Genomic DNA, 17,861 nt, shown 5'->3' with positions numbered 1-17,861 from the left:
CTGGGATCAAACCATATCTTACCAATAACGGCGCTCCGAGCACCTCCTCGACCAATCAGTTTAAAAACTGCAGCTGTCCTCCCGGCCAATCAGGCGCAGCCAAGCGAAAGCGTCGCCTACACGATGCTTCCGGAAGCTCTGCCCCTAGTGTGAATCGTGGTAGGTCCTTCTTTTTTGTCCTCCTTTCCCCTCTCCTCTTCTTTTCTTTTTTCTTCACTTCTTTCCCCTAATTATCTCCCCCCCCTTTTTTCATTCTCTTTCCCCTCTTTTTGTCTTTTTCTTTTTTCTCTCCTCTTTTTTCTTTCTCTTTCCCTCTTTCTCTCTCTCATTACGACACGCTTAACAAAGAACAACACACAACACAGGTAGTATATGACGTTTTATTGTCACCAGGTTTTGAATTTTTAGACAACCCGGTGTTTACTGTACACCCCCCCCAACATTTATGGTAAATAACTATATTAATATTTAGTGCATCCTGCAGTGTACTGCCCACCCTGGTTTTGTTTTTCTGGCATGGCAGCACTCCAGCACCTTGCAAGGTAGACACTGTGGGGTTTTTCAGCACTCCAGCCAAAAACATTGCCTACCCTTGAGCTACTGAAATGTGGGTGAAACAGAACTGCCATTCGGGGGATCTACAACCATAAAGCAAAGCTCCATTTACAATTTTTTTTTTAGGGGTCCACAGATAAAAGAAAGGTTGAAAAGCACCACCCTAAAGATTCATGCTGAAACATACTGGTTTTCTGGAACATTTAAAAGACTAAATGTAATGAGTCTGCACCTGTACGTTAAGGCTGGAGAGACACACCATAGGTTGATTGGGCATCAGCCTGAGCTGACGTGTCCACCAGCAGGGGCTGCTCCTCGGATCCAGAGATTTAGGGGCAGGGGAACTGGCAGCATTAAGTGCCACCACTTTCCTTGTGGATCCATGCTTCTCGCATATAACGCACATCCATACTTCTTCCTGCTGTTTGGCAGGTGGGGGGGGGGGGGTGGACTGTGTGTGTATTAAGCAATTAAAAAGCCCATGGCATACAAATATCTTCGGCCATTATTCTCATCCTTTTCCACCCCTTGCGCCTCAGGCATTGTGTGAACGTGGTGGGGGAAAGCTCCAGCAGTGCTACTCCTGGCTTTGTGGGGACATAATGTATTTTTTACAATCCAGCACACTATGAAATAAGCTATGCACCGTGTTTATGAAAGGCAGAATAAAGAAAAGAATCTTTTCTAGTAGTAAGCAATGCAAGTAGTAGCAGCTAGGGAGTTGAGCCTGCTCATCCTTATGCTCCCTGTGGATCACATGCAGATGTTGCTTTTACTTTTTACACCCCAGGGAATTATGTGCATAAAAATATCCCCAAATCTACACTTTTCCATGATTACACTGAAACACCACTATACATATATGTACATAAATTAGTCGTGTTTCATTTAACTCACAGAAAAATGTTGATTTGGGGTTCCTTTTTATTTAATTCAAAAGTGAGGATTTTTTTAAATCAAAACCAGGATCCCTGGTGATGATGACTGTAATTTGGACTACAGTTCCCAGAGGCCCCCAGGAGGTAGGGGGCAGAGAAAAAGGAAGGGGAAGCCAGGGTGGTTGGAAGAAAATGCAGAGAGCTGTGTGAGGGGTAGTGTTGATCGTCCAGGCTTCAGGAGTGCACAGCTGTGGAACTGGAGATCTCCCTGGTTTGGCGGCCAGGGCTGTGGACTGAAGGAGCTGGACTCGGACGTGGGAGCAAGCGCAGGCTGCTGTTTGGGTGCTCTCGGGACTAAAGGCTGGTTTGGCGATACTTCCGGAGGTGGGGGCAGGGGTGGCGGATTAAGGTGCTGAGTGTATGTTACTACAGTGTTAATAACACCTTTTACCTGTTCTCTACTTTTGGCCCATTAGCTGGTGACACTAACCCCCAAGGTTTTCTGTATTAAAGTGGGACCCTCCCCCCTATTTCTTTTGCCAGTTTCTGGGGCTGCAGGGTGGGCACACTAGTAAGTTACACTCTGATGTTCAGGTGACTGGATCACTAAAGGACAGTGCTCTTAAATATTGATGCTAGCACTGTATATTCAGTTTTTTCTGATGCCTGTTTATTGAAGCAGCTGTGAGCCGTGCTGGCAACGGGGACCAGACACTAGGATTTTTTCCTTGTTCTCTTCCATGGGAATATTCTTACTCATGGCCTAGAGATGGGCCCCTCTTGTTCGTGATCCTTCTGCTCCTATCAGTCTTGCATTTCTTAGTAAACACCAAAAGAAGGAAAATGCTCCTTTTCCACCCACCCTGTTCCCCCGCCCCCCAAAAGAAAACAAAAAAACCCCCCACCCAGCTAATATGTAGCCAGTGGATAGGATATCTTTTATTAGATCAACCCAAATGGTTGGAGAATAGTTATTAAGCAAGCTTTCGGGTTCAAAAACCCTTCGTCAGGCTAAGGAAGCTGCAGCAGTTGGTGTGTGCTCTTCCTGGATGGAATGAAAAGTAAACAAAGTTTCCATCCAGGAAGAGCACACACCAACTGCTGCAGCTTCCTTAGCCCAACGAAGGGTTTTTGAACCCGAAAGCTTGCTTAATAACTATTCTCCAACCATTTGGGTTGGTCTAATAAAAGATATCAAATTCACCCAAGGAACCTTGTCTGCCTATATCCTTAGAGCAACATGGCTACAACCTAAACCCCTGCCAGTGGATAGGATACTTTCTCCTAGGAAACAAGCTAGCTGGTTGAACCTTCAACTGAGATCTCACTTGCTGGGAGACTTTATAAAGGTCAGACAAGACATTTATGCTATTACAAGTAAACGTGTGTAATTATTACTGCTATTTTTAATGGCATGATGAATACATTGGCATGATGGATACATAATCTGGATAGGCCCTTTATAAATACTTTTATAAACTGCCACTACAAACAAAATCTGACACTGAAAACAATACTGACACTTAAACAGGTCTGCACATCTACTCATATGAATGTTCCAATTGATTTCCTCTGAGTTTCTGTTATGTACTTGGAATGATTACTTGTTACCAGATTTGCCCATCCCTTTTGGGGTATACTCATTTATTTGGGGTACGTTTCCGGTGTCACTTGTATTTCTATACGGAGCTTATCTCTCCCTTCTGCATGTCCTCACCCCCAATGGAGCTCCTTGCAGGGTTTAGTTTCAATGGGGCTGGGTTCCTCCAGCTGCCGAATCAATCGAACACACACACATATTAACAGGTCACGTCTGAGTGGGCAGGGTTACTCAGCATCAGCATGTCCAGGCTGACACCCGGCTCAGCATTTCCCAATCTCTTGTCCCAGTTGTTTTGGTAGTAACTCCCTTGAGCAAACCCCACGTGATTTTGGGGCTTTACAGGAGTCTTTGGCTTAGGTAAAAGAAGCATTGCTGCAGAGCAAATGGGGAGGTCGAGGAGAAGGAAGAGTAAATGAGGTTCAGAGAGAGTATGGCAACTTGCTTGACCATAAAAGTTATTTTATTGCCAGGTATATGAAACTTATAATGACACTAGTAGTAATAGCCATACAAGGAGAGACAAACAAACAAAGCAATTACAATATTACACAGTTTCGTTTGGGTATTTGGGGAAGTCTAGCTCAAGTTTGATCAGGAAGAATCAGGTTTAGAAAGCTGTGCCTGGAGTAAGAGGAAGAGAGAGAGAGGGATTAAACCAAGTCTGGGGTTTAGAAGGTGGGCTTAAACAGAAAGAGAGAGGGGGGGTTGGGGTCTCACCACTCAGCAAAGCTTGAACTGGCCGAGGTTCCTGTTAGACCCCGACTCCATGCAGCGCCCAACGAGTAGGGAGACGATGAGCCAATTGCCCATGGATCCTGTTACTCATTAGCCAGAGCAAGCAGGGAGCAAACACCAGCACACATTGCTCGCAGCAGCTTTATTCAGAATGGAGACAGCTTCAGGCCAGGTCCAAAAGAACAACCAACCCGGGACCTGCACTGAACAATAGTTTTTTTCCACATTTCTAAACTTTGGTTTATACCCATTAACATTCACTCCTCCTTTTGTTCCACCCATATCTCCTCCTATCTCAAGCTCTGCCTCTGTTTACTGTTTACTTCATTACCATGGAATTCCCTATGCATTTTACTCATTTACATGCCTTTTTGCTACGAGCGCGTGTCTTAGACCTTGACTCCTCTTCTTTGGTCAATGGGCAGACTTTGACCAAAATCTGGAAGCTTCTGGAGGCTTCTTCACCAATCACCATTCACCATTTTGCATATGTTTATTTCGGATTCTGTTACCAGTTATGTGTTGTCTTCCACATTCCAGTCTGCTTTTCAGTCCCTTGTTGTACCATCTTCCATATTCCTAAGGCTTTACCTCATTCACAGCACACAGACTCGCACAGACTTACTTGAAAATGGTCGACACAGTTAAGATGCTTACTTAGCATAAGCAAATGGATGGCTTGGATATCATTCTGCCTCATGGTTAGCAGCTTTTGCTAGGCTACAGGTAATAGCCTTTTATTCAGCTGCAAATCCAGTTATCCCCAAAATCCAAATATTGTCACCCTAACAGTTCCCAAGTGTTTGTTGGAGCTCCCAGATAAGCTGCTCAGCTTAGGGTCCAGAGTGCTTGAGAGAGGCAGAGCCCCCAGCAAGATCAGTGGAGTTATTCCAGGCAGGAAAGGAGAAGGTGAAGTCCTAGTGGAACTGGTGCAGCGTTTGGATCCAAGCACCAGAACAGAACTTGAGCTTGGGTAGGGGTTTTTGTAGGGAAATAACAATGGTTCAAGGGAGGACACTAGGTTTGTTTATGGGTAAATGATGGCTTAAGGGAATGTAGCAGAGTTGTTTTGTTATGCTGGACAATAGGAGCTGATTAACCCTGGCTGTAGGCAGCATTACCCTGAGGGATCTCACAATACAAATAGGCAAATTCAGTGTTTTGGGTACCAATAAAGGAGTCATCACTAGAATTGGTCTGATAAATGCTGAGCTGGGTGCATGAATGACTGGTGCCGCCTGAATCTGGGGGGGCACCTGCAGAAGCTGCCAATGGTGGTGGCCCTGTCAGGGTGGGGTGGGGGCACCAGCCCTACTGACAGCATTAGTGTTGACTGTTAGGAGGGGCACCAGTCCAGTCAGGGGGGGCATATTCACCCCCCAGTCGCCTATGGCTGGGTGTGTGCAGACGTGGGATGATTAGCATTTGGAGCAGGGATCCCCCATCATGCAGTGCTGCCCTGCTTCTCTGGTCCCAGAGTCAGTGTGGTCCTTGCCTTGGAATCTCTGTTCTCCATCCTGAATGCTAATGGAGGTGCCCCTTTTCCCATCTGTCATGCAAGTAGGACTAGGGGAGTTGCCACCCTGTCTCATCTCTGATGCAAATTAAACTAGGGAAGTTGCCTTAATCCTGTCAGCCTTATCTGGAGGGGTTTAGGTGCATCTCTCACTGTATCGTCATTGCCTTTGTAAGTCCTTCTTCTGATCAGTTCTGGTTCAGGCAGAGGTGGAGAGTGAGGGGTGGGGGGAGTCCTTCGTGAATCAGACAGGCTGGGTACTGTGTCAGGGTACCCCAGGAACACAGAGCTGACAGGTAAGATGTCCCCCCATTGATGGGGTGCTTGCATTGGATGAGTATCCCCATCACATCCTTACTCCATGGTCCCGGGTCTGATCTTCAGTCCATGGCAGCCACATCAGTCGCTTGATCCAGCAACCCAGCAGAACCAGACCAATTGCTAGTATAACTTGGAAACCGATGATCACCACAATGGGGTGAAGCATGATATTCAAAAGACCTGTTGCACTGGGGCTCCACCCAAGCAAAGCCTCCCACCAGAAGTGATGGCTAGTGTTTTTAACTGTAGCTGCCAGCCTAGAGATCTCCTGGTTGGTGTTTGAATCTCGGGTTTGCCCTTCTCTCCCAAAGGTCTGAGCCTTTGCAGTTCGGCTTGGAAAGAGGGATGAGTGAATAGTCTCTTAATAGCAGTGAGGCCCATTCCCGGTGAAATGGAGGAAACCTTGCAGAGCTCCGGATAGGCAGTCAAATGTTGTATAGTCCATATAGGCATGGTACACTTCAGATCTCAACTAAAAATGGTGGTTACATTACAAAAACAGCGATTAACATAAGGCACCATGGGTTGAATCCAATGTCCATTAATTACAGTATCACATCTTGTTCTCACGCCCACACATGCTTTACCAACATAGGCTGGGACTGCGCCAGGGTACCCCAGGAACACAGAGCTGACAGGTAACAAACTGTAAGGCCATAAAGGTCTGTTGGATCATGGGTTCTGATGCCCTGAGTATCACAACACAATTAGACCAAGGCGTAGACAGTTTGGTACAGTAGGTAGAGCCAGCAGCTACATTCAGGGAGAATCACACATCTGGATTCAGGAATTGAGCCAGGGACTGGGAACTGGAGAGTCTGAGGCAGGAACCAAGGTGGGCAGAAGATCTAAAAGTCATTGTCTAGAGGTGAGGAAAGATCCAAGGCCTGAGCTGGAGACAAAAACAAGGTGGACTCTAGGATTCACAGCTGAAGAGGTGAAAGGTCTGAATCCCAAGGCTCTTGACACAAGCAGAGTTGGGAAGGACAGTATAGCAAAAATAGACACAAGCTGGGGGTGCCTACATTGCTGATTCTTGGCCTTACCTTGGCTTTCCTCAAAAATGAGGACTAAATAGTTGTAGAAAAGTCATTGGGCAAGAGGGATAGCTGTGTTCAAGAAAATTTCTTCAGACTTTTATGTGAAGAAGGTAATCCTAATATTGGGCCTGAAAGATGCATACTAAGAGATCCCTTCCCCCAGGAGCTGGAGGATGAAGATACCTCGGCAATATCGGCATCCTCCACCATTGGGCTGCTGTGGAGTTTCCATCTCAAGCCGGAGTGTCATTCCTGGTGTCACACTACAAATTATTTCTATTACAACTTGTGTTCCAAGCTGCAGGAGCTTGCAGATTGTTGCAGGGACCAGCAACAGCACAAGGGAGTCCATCCATGTGAAAGGGAAGCTGTCAGTGGGGACCTGCAGGTCAACCCTACCTCCCCTTACCTCAGGAGATCCTCAGCGGGACCAGCCAGGTTTTCCCTGGGGAAGGCACCTTGGTTGCCCTACATTGTGCCCAGTGCTTCTCTCACCAGATGCTATTTACCAGCCACGGTTTCCTGCCCAGCATGGCCCCCAGCTCCCCACCACCCTCACTGTTCCAGTGGCATCACTGGGTGTCTCCACCTGCATCAGCACCAGGACAGGCGGAGGCTGCTCTTATGCTTATCCTATTGCTCTGCAGGAGCTCTATGGAAAAGCCATACTACTTTGTGGTTTGTAGTACACATGAATGCCAGCAGAAGCAGATGGATAGGCCGGGTTTAGATTTTGTCACCGTGAGAGACCACAGGACTTTTAAAATACATCGTCTTCCTATACAGGGACTTGTGTCCTTGCTCGTTGTTGCTTTAGTTTGATTGCTAATACACTTGTCCTGTTGGGGTAAACAATCATGGATTAGCTAAATAGGCTAAAACTAGTTGGTCTTATAATAAAACGTTCACTCACTTTGTGTTCTTTGTCATTCTTCAGTTTATTTCAAAGCACATTCAAAAGTGGCACTAAAAAAAATCATAGCAATTGCAAAGTTAAGCACAGCATCTATGCACAGGTAAGAGGCAAGGCAGCCCATGTCACTTCTTTCAGCCCTTATGGATATACGATATATGTTCTTGCCCACCACCACTTACAGGAGATTATGGCAGATTGAAAGAATTCAGCATTTCTCAGTATTTGTCCAATGTAACCACTAGAGCTGGTTAAATTTTTTCACTTTGTACTTCCCTTGTCCATAGTTTCTATCCTGGGCACTGAATGAGGTCAGAGCCCTTTGCAGCCAGCACCCTGAAATCATGCAATTGAAACCCAAGCTCAGCCTGCATCTGCTTCTCCTTCAGACCTGAGGAAGCCTGCAGGCATGTTCAGTGGCTCTCCCTACTAGACAGTTAGTACAATAAAAGAAATCACAAAAAAGCCTTGCCTCTCAGACCTTTCCTGGACCCTCATTACTACAAGAACCCTCTACTAAAACCCAAATGATTGAAGATGGTTAGTTTTTAGGAACTGAAAAACCGAGTGATATTATGAAATGCATTATGCAAATGTTACCAAAGATATCTCTGCTTTTCACCCCAAAATGGCAATGACATGAGTTTTTGGAAATTACAAATACACACATTTGCCAAACCCTGCCAACAGACTCGCCATACTGTTTAAATCTATTGCTTCTTCATTTTTAAGAGCTGACATACACTTCATATCCTACAACACAGTTTCATTTTTGTTAAAATTATGTAGCATCTTTTCACCAATTTTCCTCCAAACTGCGCCATTGTATTTTAGGTGATATGGAATGGCTAAAATATGTAATGTAGTGCAGTACTCTTTCCTCTCTGCTTTTTTGCCATTGCAGTATGCATAAAGCTATTTTAATTGGCAATGGCAGGCTCACATTTCCAACTGGTTTGTGGTGGTGAACTTTGAAATGATGCCCCTTGAGGAGTCTTGAATGAGACAGAGAAGTGTATTATTTGCACATTATTTTAATTATATTATTACAGGGTTTTTATGTTGCTTAAAACCACAATACCAGGGAATCCATATATGCATACTCTTTCTTTAGCTGAAAATCTAGACTACTGTATATAGAGTGGTGCACTCAAGTCACACACGCACAGATTTCCAAGCTTGTGCTCTATTAAAAGACACAGTAGCTGTCAGCAGGTCTAGAATAAGACCCTGTGCAATTGCAGGGTAAGACAGACTGTCAGTCTGACTGTGAACAGGCTTCCTTCTCACTATAACATGCATCAATAGCACTGCTAGTTGTGGTCTGTGTTCATCGGGCATTGCACATAGCACAGGAGGAGAAATGAACAGCTAATGTCACAGGCAGACCAGGCTGTATTTTTTTGCATTTCAATCCTGGATTCTGAACCAGTCAGGCCTGCATCTTGGGGGTAGCAGGGATACCAGGGGAACGTCATTCCTGTGGTTGTTCAGAGACGGCTGGAAATTCAATAGCATTTTTCTCACAGATGCATTTGTTGATGTTGGTGCACACCTCAGCCTGAAAGCCCTTTTCTGTTAGTACACCACAGCCAAGGTTGCTGTGCTCGCTCCCTTCAATATGATGCCTAAGGGAGGAAAGCACAGAACTGTAACACCAGGGCTGCAGTAGTGCCCTGCCTCAAAGAAGCACAAGTATTCCCTTGGTTTGGGAAAAGCTCTTTTGAGATGGCTGTGCGACTGAGCTATTTCTCAGGGGCATAGATTTACATAATGATAAAGAAGAAAGCTGGTGTCTTTCTGCAGATGAAAGTACACAAGGAAAAGATGGGGTCAGCAGCATGTGGTCATCTCTGCCATCCCAACTTGAAGGGCCAGGTGCTGTTCACAGGGGTTTTGATGGGGTGTGTATTGATGGCTGGGTCAGGGGTGGGGAGGAGAGGCACTGAGTCTCAAGCAAAGCTTGGACTCCCTTCTGCAGCTGTAATAAGGTATCCTTTTTTGTCATTCCATTCTGCAGGTTAATGACAATGGCAATGACAGAGAATGATAATGACAGGTGAGTATTATGGCATTTACATAATCATTAATACTGGGATTAATTTAATATTGCCAAACACAAGCATTCAAAAGTCACAAGTCAAGGTCTACGTAATAGCAAGTGATTAAAAATAATTAAAAAAAACCAACACATTTTCAAAAGTTTCATTTTCCTGATCGGGGGAGGGGGCTGTGAAGGACCCCAGGGCTGGCTGTGCAACCCCCTGGTTATCACCCTACTCCTGTTACATCTTCTGTCCCTTAAGAACTCTTCCCTTTTTATCTGCCACGCCTTGATGTGAACAAGTACTTAGGAAAGGGAGGATCCCCTTGGGATCCCTGAATGAGATCTCATCCACTCCTGAGATATGGTCTCATTACTCTGCATCTTAAGGGCTTAGTATATAGCTCCCACTATCCCTTTCACACCATGCCTATCCCTTGCATAGGTCACACATCTAGCGGGACACTCGATCCAAAAGCCAACAGGCCACTTCAGGCCTTTACTCACCTGGGGCTTCAGCCTTCCCAGCTTCCAGCCCTCTACTCTAGCCAGTCCCTTAGCCAAGGCCCACTGTTTCAAATCTGGCTTCTGGGCTCCAACCTGTTGTTTGGCCCTCCAGGGCTTTTATTTCTGCCCCACTTGGGCCCAGGGCTCCCTGTCCCCATTTACCTCCCAGGCCTTCAAATCTCCTCTCTCCTTGGGCTCTGGGCCCCTTGGTCTCAAGCTCTGCACCCCTCTCCAGCAACACTGGGCTCCCTGCATCCTGTCTGCACTTCAAGGCAATCAAGTGCCCCTTGGGCACTAATGGGACCTAGTCCCATCCAAACCACTATTATAAACCACAATGCAATCAGAAAGCCCTCTGGCTGTCACAACACCTGCCCCCGCCCCAGGTTTCAATATTACATAAGCTCCCTGGAGGGACCACTAGGCTCCATCTCCATACTGAGTACCACTTGCCTGCAAAGTATTGCAGAGCTCATGGCATCTTAAGTCCACCAGGCTGTCCCCTTCCTTCCTGCTCAGGCATTCTTACCTTTTCAGGTTGCAGGGCCAGAGTTCCCATGCCCTGGCCTTGTGTCCCTCCTAAGCCCTGTCCATCTGGGTTCTGCAGATACTCACAAGTGTTTGCTTCCTGGACCCGAAGACCCTCCTGCTCTGCCCTAGGAGGATTTATCTTAGCAGCCTGCAGCCTTTTGCTGCAGGGCTGTCTCCCTGTCTGCCTTAGTGTAGTTTGCTGCTCTGTTTCCCCTCTCTGTGTGTTACCTTCCCAGGGTGGATGTCTAGCCAGATCTAGCAGTCTGTCTGTTGGCAGCAAGGTCATTAGCAGCTAGCTTGCTTCCAAGCTGCCAGCCGTCCCTGATCCAGCTCAGCCTGCTCTAGTTTCCTCTTAAAATAACAGGAGTCTCCGTGCTTCTGTTACAGGGGCCCACAGGGTTTGCTCAGTTTCTATTTCAAGCATTGGTCTATAACCAAGATGCTTACAAACTTAATTTTTAGGAACATAATGGTTTAGATAATCATGCATTCATATGACTCCAGAAGTTAGGGCTTTGAAAAAAACACCAGCTATCCTGAGACTCATGACAATAGTATAGTTATTAGCAACACTTAATTGAATGCCGAAGAAGATTAAAATCCTAAATTCTGTTGTAGCACAAGGATCATCAAATGAGAGTTATGGGTCTAGTTTCCCGGGCACTATAAACAAATAAGCAAAGAAAACAAGCAAAAAACAAGACAGGGTGTGAGTATACTGTAGTAATAATGATTTTTAGTTAACTGCTTGAAAGATCTAGAAACAGCAGGGTGCAACTTTAACTATGTCCCACAATGCAGAATAGCTACCATGAAATAATTACCCTGTACTATTTCCCCATGTAGACAAGCCCTAAGAAATGAAGAACAAAACCTGGTCCCTTACAAGTCCATTATTACTTTTAAATACAATTATTTCTGTAGTACTTAGAAGAACATATTCTGTAATAATGCATATGGAAATATAGTTTAGCTTTACTTTAACTTGGGAAAGTGGAGACCCATTATACTGCTAAATTAGATTAATAGAAGTACGAATGAATGAATAAATATTTTTGTGTAAAGCTAACCAAATAATTTTGCAGTAATTTAAAGCGCATGCAGTAAGAACCACCAATGCTTATTTTAAAAACAAACACACAATGAAATGAAATGAAAATCTGGTGCACTTACAAACTGATGATTAGAACAACTTTACATAGTACTTACTGGTAGTTGCTGCTGCAACACCTTTCTCATTGACAGAATCTTACTGCCTTAACAAGGAAGACACAATATTAGCACTGTCTCCTGCCTTTTTTAGCCAGCGCAAGTTCAGGCCATGACTAGTGAAATAAAGACTCACCCTGTCCAAAACAATACGATCTGGAGTTTGGGTTGTTGGTTTTTATTGGGGGTGAGGGGAGGGAGGAGGGGTTCCCCTCAATAATAAAAAGAAAGCGTACTTCTCTGTTGGGAACTCCTCACCAGTCATCCATAACCATCTGCCTTTCTCCTTAGACAGTCCAAGCCAGTGGTAGTCACTTTTTATCTTCAGCTTTGTTATTACAACATTCTGCATAAGAGAGAACATGCAACCTGTACACTATGCATTTATGGCATTGCACAAATATATAACCATGGCAACAGTATTAATAAAGAAACACACCATCAGCACAATATGGGGGTAAGAAGGAAGTGGCGTAAGGGGACAGTTGGTTGTCTGTCCAGCTATGGATAGACAGCTATGTCTGTCCAGGAAACGATCTTTCGGGCACAAAGCAAGACGATCCCCGAGCGAGGCAAAAGAGGGAAAGGGGCCAGGAGGCTTCCCTGGCTGACCAAAGAAATCCAGGGCAACCTAAGGGACAAAAGGGGAGCACATAAAAAGTGGAAAAAGGGAGAGATCACCAAAGATGAATATACCTCCTCTGCTCGTGCTTGTAGGGAGGCAGTTAAACAGGCCAAAGCTGCCATGGAGCTGAGGATGGCAACCCAAGTAAAAGACAACAAGAAATTGTTTTTTAGATATATAGGGAGTAAAAGGAAGGCCCAGGGAGGAATAGGACCCCTGCTAAATGGGCAGAAACAATTGGTGACAGATAGGGGGGGACAAGGCTGAACTCCTCAACGAGTTCTTTGCCTCAGTGTTCCTAAGTGAGGGGCACGACAAGTCTCTCACAGGGATTGTAGAGAGGCAGCAGCAAGGCGCCAGACTTCCATGCGTAGACCCTGAGATGGTGCAGAGTCATTTGGAAGATTTGGATGCCTTTAAGTCAGCAGGCCCGGATGAGCTCCATCCGAGGGTGCTGAAGGCACTGGCCAACGTCATTGCAGAGCCACTGGCGGGAATATTTGAAAGCTCGTGGCGCATGGGCCAAGTTCCGGAGGACTGGAAAAGGGCCAACGTGGTCGCCATTTTCAAAAAGGGGAGGAAGGAGGACCCAGGCAACTATAGGCCAGTCAGTCTCACCTCCATCCTTGGCAAAGTCTTTGAAAAAATTATCAAGGCTCACATTTGTGAGAGCCCGGCAGGACAAATTATGCTGAGGGGAAATCGGCATGGGTTCGTGGCAGGCAGATCGTGCCTGACCAATCTAGTTTCTTTTTATGACCAGGTTACGAAACGCCTGGACACAGGAGGAGGGGTGGATGTCGTATACTTAGACTTCAGGAAGGCCTTCGATACGGTATCCCACCCCATACTGATGAACAAGTTAAGAGGCTGTGACTTGGATGACTACACAGTCCGGTGGGTGGCAAATTGGCTGGAGGTTTGCACCCAGAGAGTCGTGGTGGATGGGTCGGTTTTGACCTGGAAGGGTGTGGGCAGTGGGGTCCCGCAGGGTTCGGTCCTTGGACCGATACTCTTTAATGTCTTCATCAGTGACTTGGAGGAGGGAGTGAAATGTACTCTGTCCAAGTTTGCAGATGACACAAAGCTATGGGGAGAAGTGGACACGCTGGAGGGCAGGGAACAACTACAACAGACCTGGACAGGTTGGACATATGGGTGGAAAACAACAGAATGCAATTCAACAAGGAGAAATGCAAAGTGCTGCACCTAGGGAGGAAGAATGTCCAGCACACCTACAGCTTAGGGAATGACCTGCTGGGTAGCACGGAAGTGGAAAGGGATCTTGGAGTCCTAGTGGACTCCAAGATGAACATGAGTTGTCAGTGTGACGAAGCCATCAAAAAAGCCAATGGCACTTTATCGTGCATCAGCAGATGCATGACGAATAGGTCCAAGGAGATGCTACTTCCTCTCTATCGGGCGCTGGTCAGACCGCAGTTGGAGTACTGCGTGCAATTCTGGGCGCCACAATTCAAGAGGGATGTGGATAACCTGGAGAGGGTCCAGAGAAGGGCCACTCGTATGGTTAAGGGCCTGCAGACCAAGCCCTATGAGGAGAGACTAGAGAAACTGGATCTTTTCAGCCTCCGCAAGAGAAGGTTGAGAGGCGACCTTGTGGCTGCCTATAAGTTCATCACGGGGGCACAGAAGGGAATTGGCGAGCATTTATTTACCAAGGCGCCCCCAGGGGTTACAAGAAATAATGGCCACAAGTTAGCAGAGAGCAGATTTAGATTGGACATTAGGAAGAACTTCTTCACAGTTCGAGTGGCCAAGGTCTGGAACGGGCTCCCAAGGGAGGTGGTGCTCTCCCCTACCCTGGGGGGCTTCAAGAGGAGGTTAGATGAGCACCTAGCTGCGGTCAACTAGACTCAGCACTCTTTCCTGCTTATGCAGGGGGTCGGACTCGATGATCTATTGAGGTCCCTTCCGACCCTAACATCTATGAATCTATGAAACTGAAATGCTTTTGTGTCCTGATCTCTGCTCCTTTACAGTACTAAAGATGTCTGTCAGCGTGCAGACACAGCTCCTATCTTGTTCTCAGAGTTTCTGCAGATGTCAGAGAGAAGGAAACGCATGGGACTCTTACTTTGGTTTGAATGTGTGCCACTAAGGTTTTTGTATCCTGATTAAATTACCACATTTACCCAAATACAAGATGACCCTGATTTTAGGACAACTCCCCCCAATAACTAGATTCTATGCATGGAAAAAATATACATTTAATATAATTTTCCATTTATGGAATCTAATTCTTGGAGGCTTATTTTAAATTCATCCTCCCACTACTGCAGGCAGCGGGGGGTGAGGTGATGAGGGGACTGTAATGGGGCAGGTGGTGGAGGGCCAGAGAGTAGGGCAGGCAGTAGAAGGGCAGGTGTTAGGGGGCAGTAGCGGGGAAGGTTGTGGGGGGTGGTGGGGAACAGCCAGTAGGGGAGCACATGGTAGGGCAGGCGGAGGTGGGGGCTGTAAGGGGGCAGGTAGAGTGGTGCATCTTTTTTGTAGAAAACAGGACTTGGGTTGGTGAGTGGGGAAGGGAATGAACTGGAAGGGGAGATGAGGTACTTTTCTCAGTAATATTAGTTGGTTCCTGAGCCCAAGCCCTTGTTTTCATCTGACCACAAAAACAGGTTTCTACAAGTATGTCAGCAACAAGAAGAATATAAGGGAAAGTGTGGGTCCCTTACTGAGTCAGGGAGGCAACCTAGTGACAGATGATGCAGAAAAGGCTGAAGTACTCAATGTCTTTTTTACCTCAGTCTTCACAGGCCAGGTCAGCTCCCAGACTGCTGCACTGGGCAGCACAGTTTGGGGAGGAGGTGAGCAGCCAACAGGGGTAAAAGATCAGGTTAGGGACTATTTAGAAAAGCTGGATGTGTACAAGTGCATGGGGCTGGACATGATGCACCTTCTTGCAAGCAAGCTAAGAAAGTACAGATTGGATGAACGGACGGTAAGGTGGACAGAAAACTGGCTGGGTCATCAGCCTCCAAGGGGATTAATGGCTTGACATTAGGGGAGTAGCTGGTCTCAAGTGGGGTGCCCCAGAGGTTGGTCCTGGGGCCATTTTTATTCAATATCTTTATCAACAATCTGGAAAATGGGATGGAGTGCACCCTCAGCAAGTTTGCAGATGACACCAAGCTGTGGGAAGTAATAGATATGCTGGAGGGTAGGATTAGGAATCAGAGAGACCTAGGCACGTTGGAGAATTGGACCAAAAGAAATCTCATGAGATCCAACAAGGACAAGTGCAAAGTCCTGCACTTAGGACAGAACAATCCCATGCACTGGTACAGCTCTGCAGAAAAGGACCTGGGGGTTACAGTGGCCAATAAACTGAATATGAGCCAACAGCCTGCCCTTGTTGCCAAGAAGGCTAATGGCATAGTGGGCTACATTAGTGGAACCATTGCCAGCAGATCAAGGAAAGTGATTATTTTCCTCTATTTGGCAGTGGTGAGGCCATATCTGTGTCTTTTGGGACCCCAGAAGGGATGTGGATAAGTTGGAGTTTTGGGACTACAGAAAGGATGTGGACGAATTGGAGAGAGTCCAGCAGAGAGCAATGAAAATAGTTTGAGAGCCAGGGAATTGGGCTTATTTAGTCTGCAGGAGAGACGACTGAGCGGAGATTTAGAAACAACCTTCAAATACCTGAAGGATGGTTCCAAAGAGGATAAAGCTAGACTGTTTTCAGTGGTGGTCGATAGCAGAACAAGGAGAAATGGTCTCAAATTGCAGCAAGGGAAGTTCAAGTTAGATATTAGGAATAACTTTCTCACTAGAGGGTAGTAAAGCACTGAAACAGGTTACCCAGATAGGTTGTGGAAACTACATTCTTGGAGGTTTTTAAGACATGGGTAGACAATGCTTTGGCTGGAATGATCTAGTTGGGGATGGTCCTGCTTTGAGCAAGGGGCTGGACTAGATGACCTCCTGAGGTCCCTTCCAACTCTAATTTTCTATGAGTCTATGGTCATCAGAAGTTCAACCTTTGTTGCATGCTGAGGCACTATTTCTGTTCTGACTTGAAAAGAGAAAGCAAAGGGACAGATTCTACTTACTCTTCACATGCTTCACCCCACCTTTCAGGCCACAGGGCACTTGCTCAGATAATGAGTGACCTGGTATTCAGCCTCCTCTACCACAGAGGGGATTTGAACTTGCATCTCAGATAAATGCATTAACCCAGGGGTCAGCAAGCCCTGGTACACGTGCCGAGCATGGTACGTGAGGCCATTTTGCTCAGCACACAGCTGCCAGCCCAGGCTCTAGGCAGCTGCTGCCAGCCATGGAGCCCAGGCTGTTCCCAGCAGGCAGCTGGGAGACTGCAAGCCCTGCTGGGAGCAGACCAGGCTCCGTGAGCCATCTGCAGCCAGGAGGCAGCAAACAGCTGCTCTGGGCTCTGGCATGTTGGCACTGTGGCACCTTCCAAGATAGACATCGTGGGGTTTTTGGCACTCCGGCCAAAAAACATTGTCTACCCCTGCGTTAACCAATATGCCATGGCCTGTGCCAGGCGCACAAGTGGTATTCACAGCATGAGCTGCATCTGTGAGTGGTACACAACAGACTGGGGAAGGTGGAGGGACCTCCTGGGCAGAGAGCAGAAGGCAGAGCAGCAGATAAGACAGGGAGCACAGGGCTGGAAGCAGAAAGCAGAGTGGTAGATTGGGGAGGGGCAGGGGATCAGAGTAGCACTTGGAGAGGGTGCAGGCCTACTTTGTAGCATGCCTACCAAAAAGGTTGGCCTGGCTGGGCCCAGGTCACTCCTTAGCTCTCCTCTTGAACTTGATCCACTACATGTCATATTTATTATTCATTGAATAAGCAGCAGCAGAATAGTTAATGCCTTATTAGTAACAAGGGCCCAGGCTAGAACAGAGGGCTCTCCCATCCAGGGCAGCATCCATCTCACTGAACCATACAGTCTCTGACTTGCTCCCTTCCTCCAAACCTGGCACATTTTCCCCTCTTGGCTGCCCAGTGGGTCAGCATCAGGAGGAAGGTTGGGAAGCATGCTCAGGGGGCTTATGCAGGTTTCACTGAAACCCAACTGTGTAAGTGCCAAAAACTGCTATTATGTTACATACAAGCCATGTAGGCATGTGAAGGGCAAATAAGATCTGGGCATTGGTGAACCAACAGATCATTGTGCGCCCATATCTCATCTAGGAGTGAGCCTGGCTGAGCCTTGTTTAGCAAGTAAGAACTGCCGCAAAGTGTGACATCTCTCCTTTTTTGGGTCACACTTAGCATACTTGGACATCTCCAGCAAACTCACAGCACATAAGGGTTCACCAATCAGAGTCGACTGCCCATACAAAGAGCTGCACCAACAGCCAAAGCGGAGCAGGGTTGAACAACTTTTACCT

The 17,861-nt window shown here is 46.7% G+C and overlaps 1 protein-coding gene across 2 annotated transcripts in view; it reads left to right on the top strand.

Moving 5' to 3' along the window:
* Positions 1 to 17,861, top strand: part of LOC109283731 (killer cell lectin-like receptor subfamily B member 1B allele A) — a 52,156-nt gene that overhangs the window by 1,539 nt on the left and 32,756 nt on the right. The window contains exons 1-3 of one of the 2 annotated variants that reach the window (XR_009461887.1): positions 6 to 159; positions 682 to 1,817; positions 9,582 to 9,620. The gene's annotated coding sequence lies outside the window, so the exon portion shown is untranslated. Of the gene's footprint in view, positions 1 to 5; positions 160 to 681; positions 1,818 to 9,581; positions 9,621 to 17,861 lie in introns of those variants that run through there. The other variant, XR_009461886.1, reaches the window with a different exon arrangement.

Source organism: Alligator mississippiensis, chromosome 4, assembly GCF_030867095.1.
Source record: "Alligator mississippiensis isolate rAllMis1 chromosome 4, rAllMis1, whole genome shotgun sequence".
Taxonomy (NCBI): Eukaryota; Metazoa; Chordata; order Crocodylia; family Alligatoridae; genus Alligator; species Alligator mississippiensis.
This window is presented reverse-complemented; position numbering and strand designations above follow the sequence as displayed.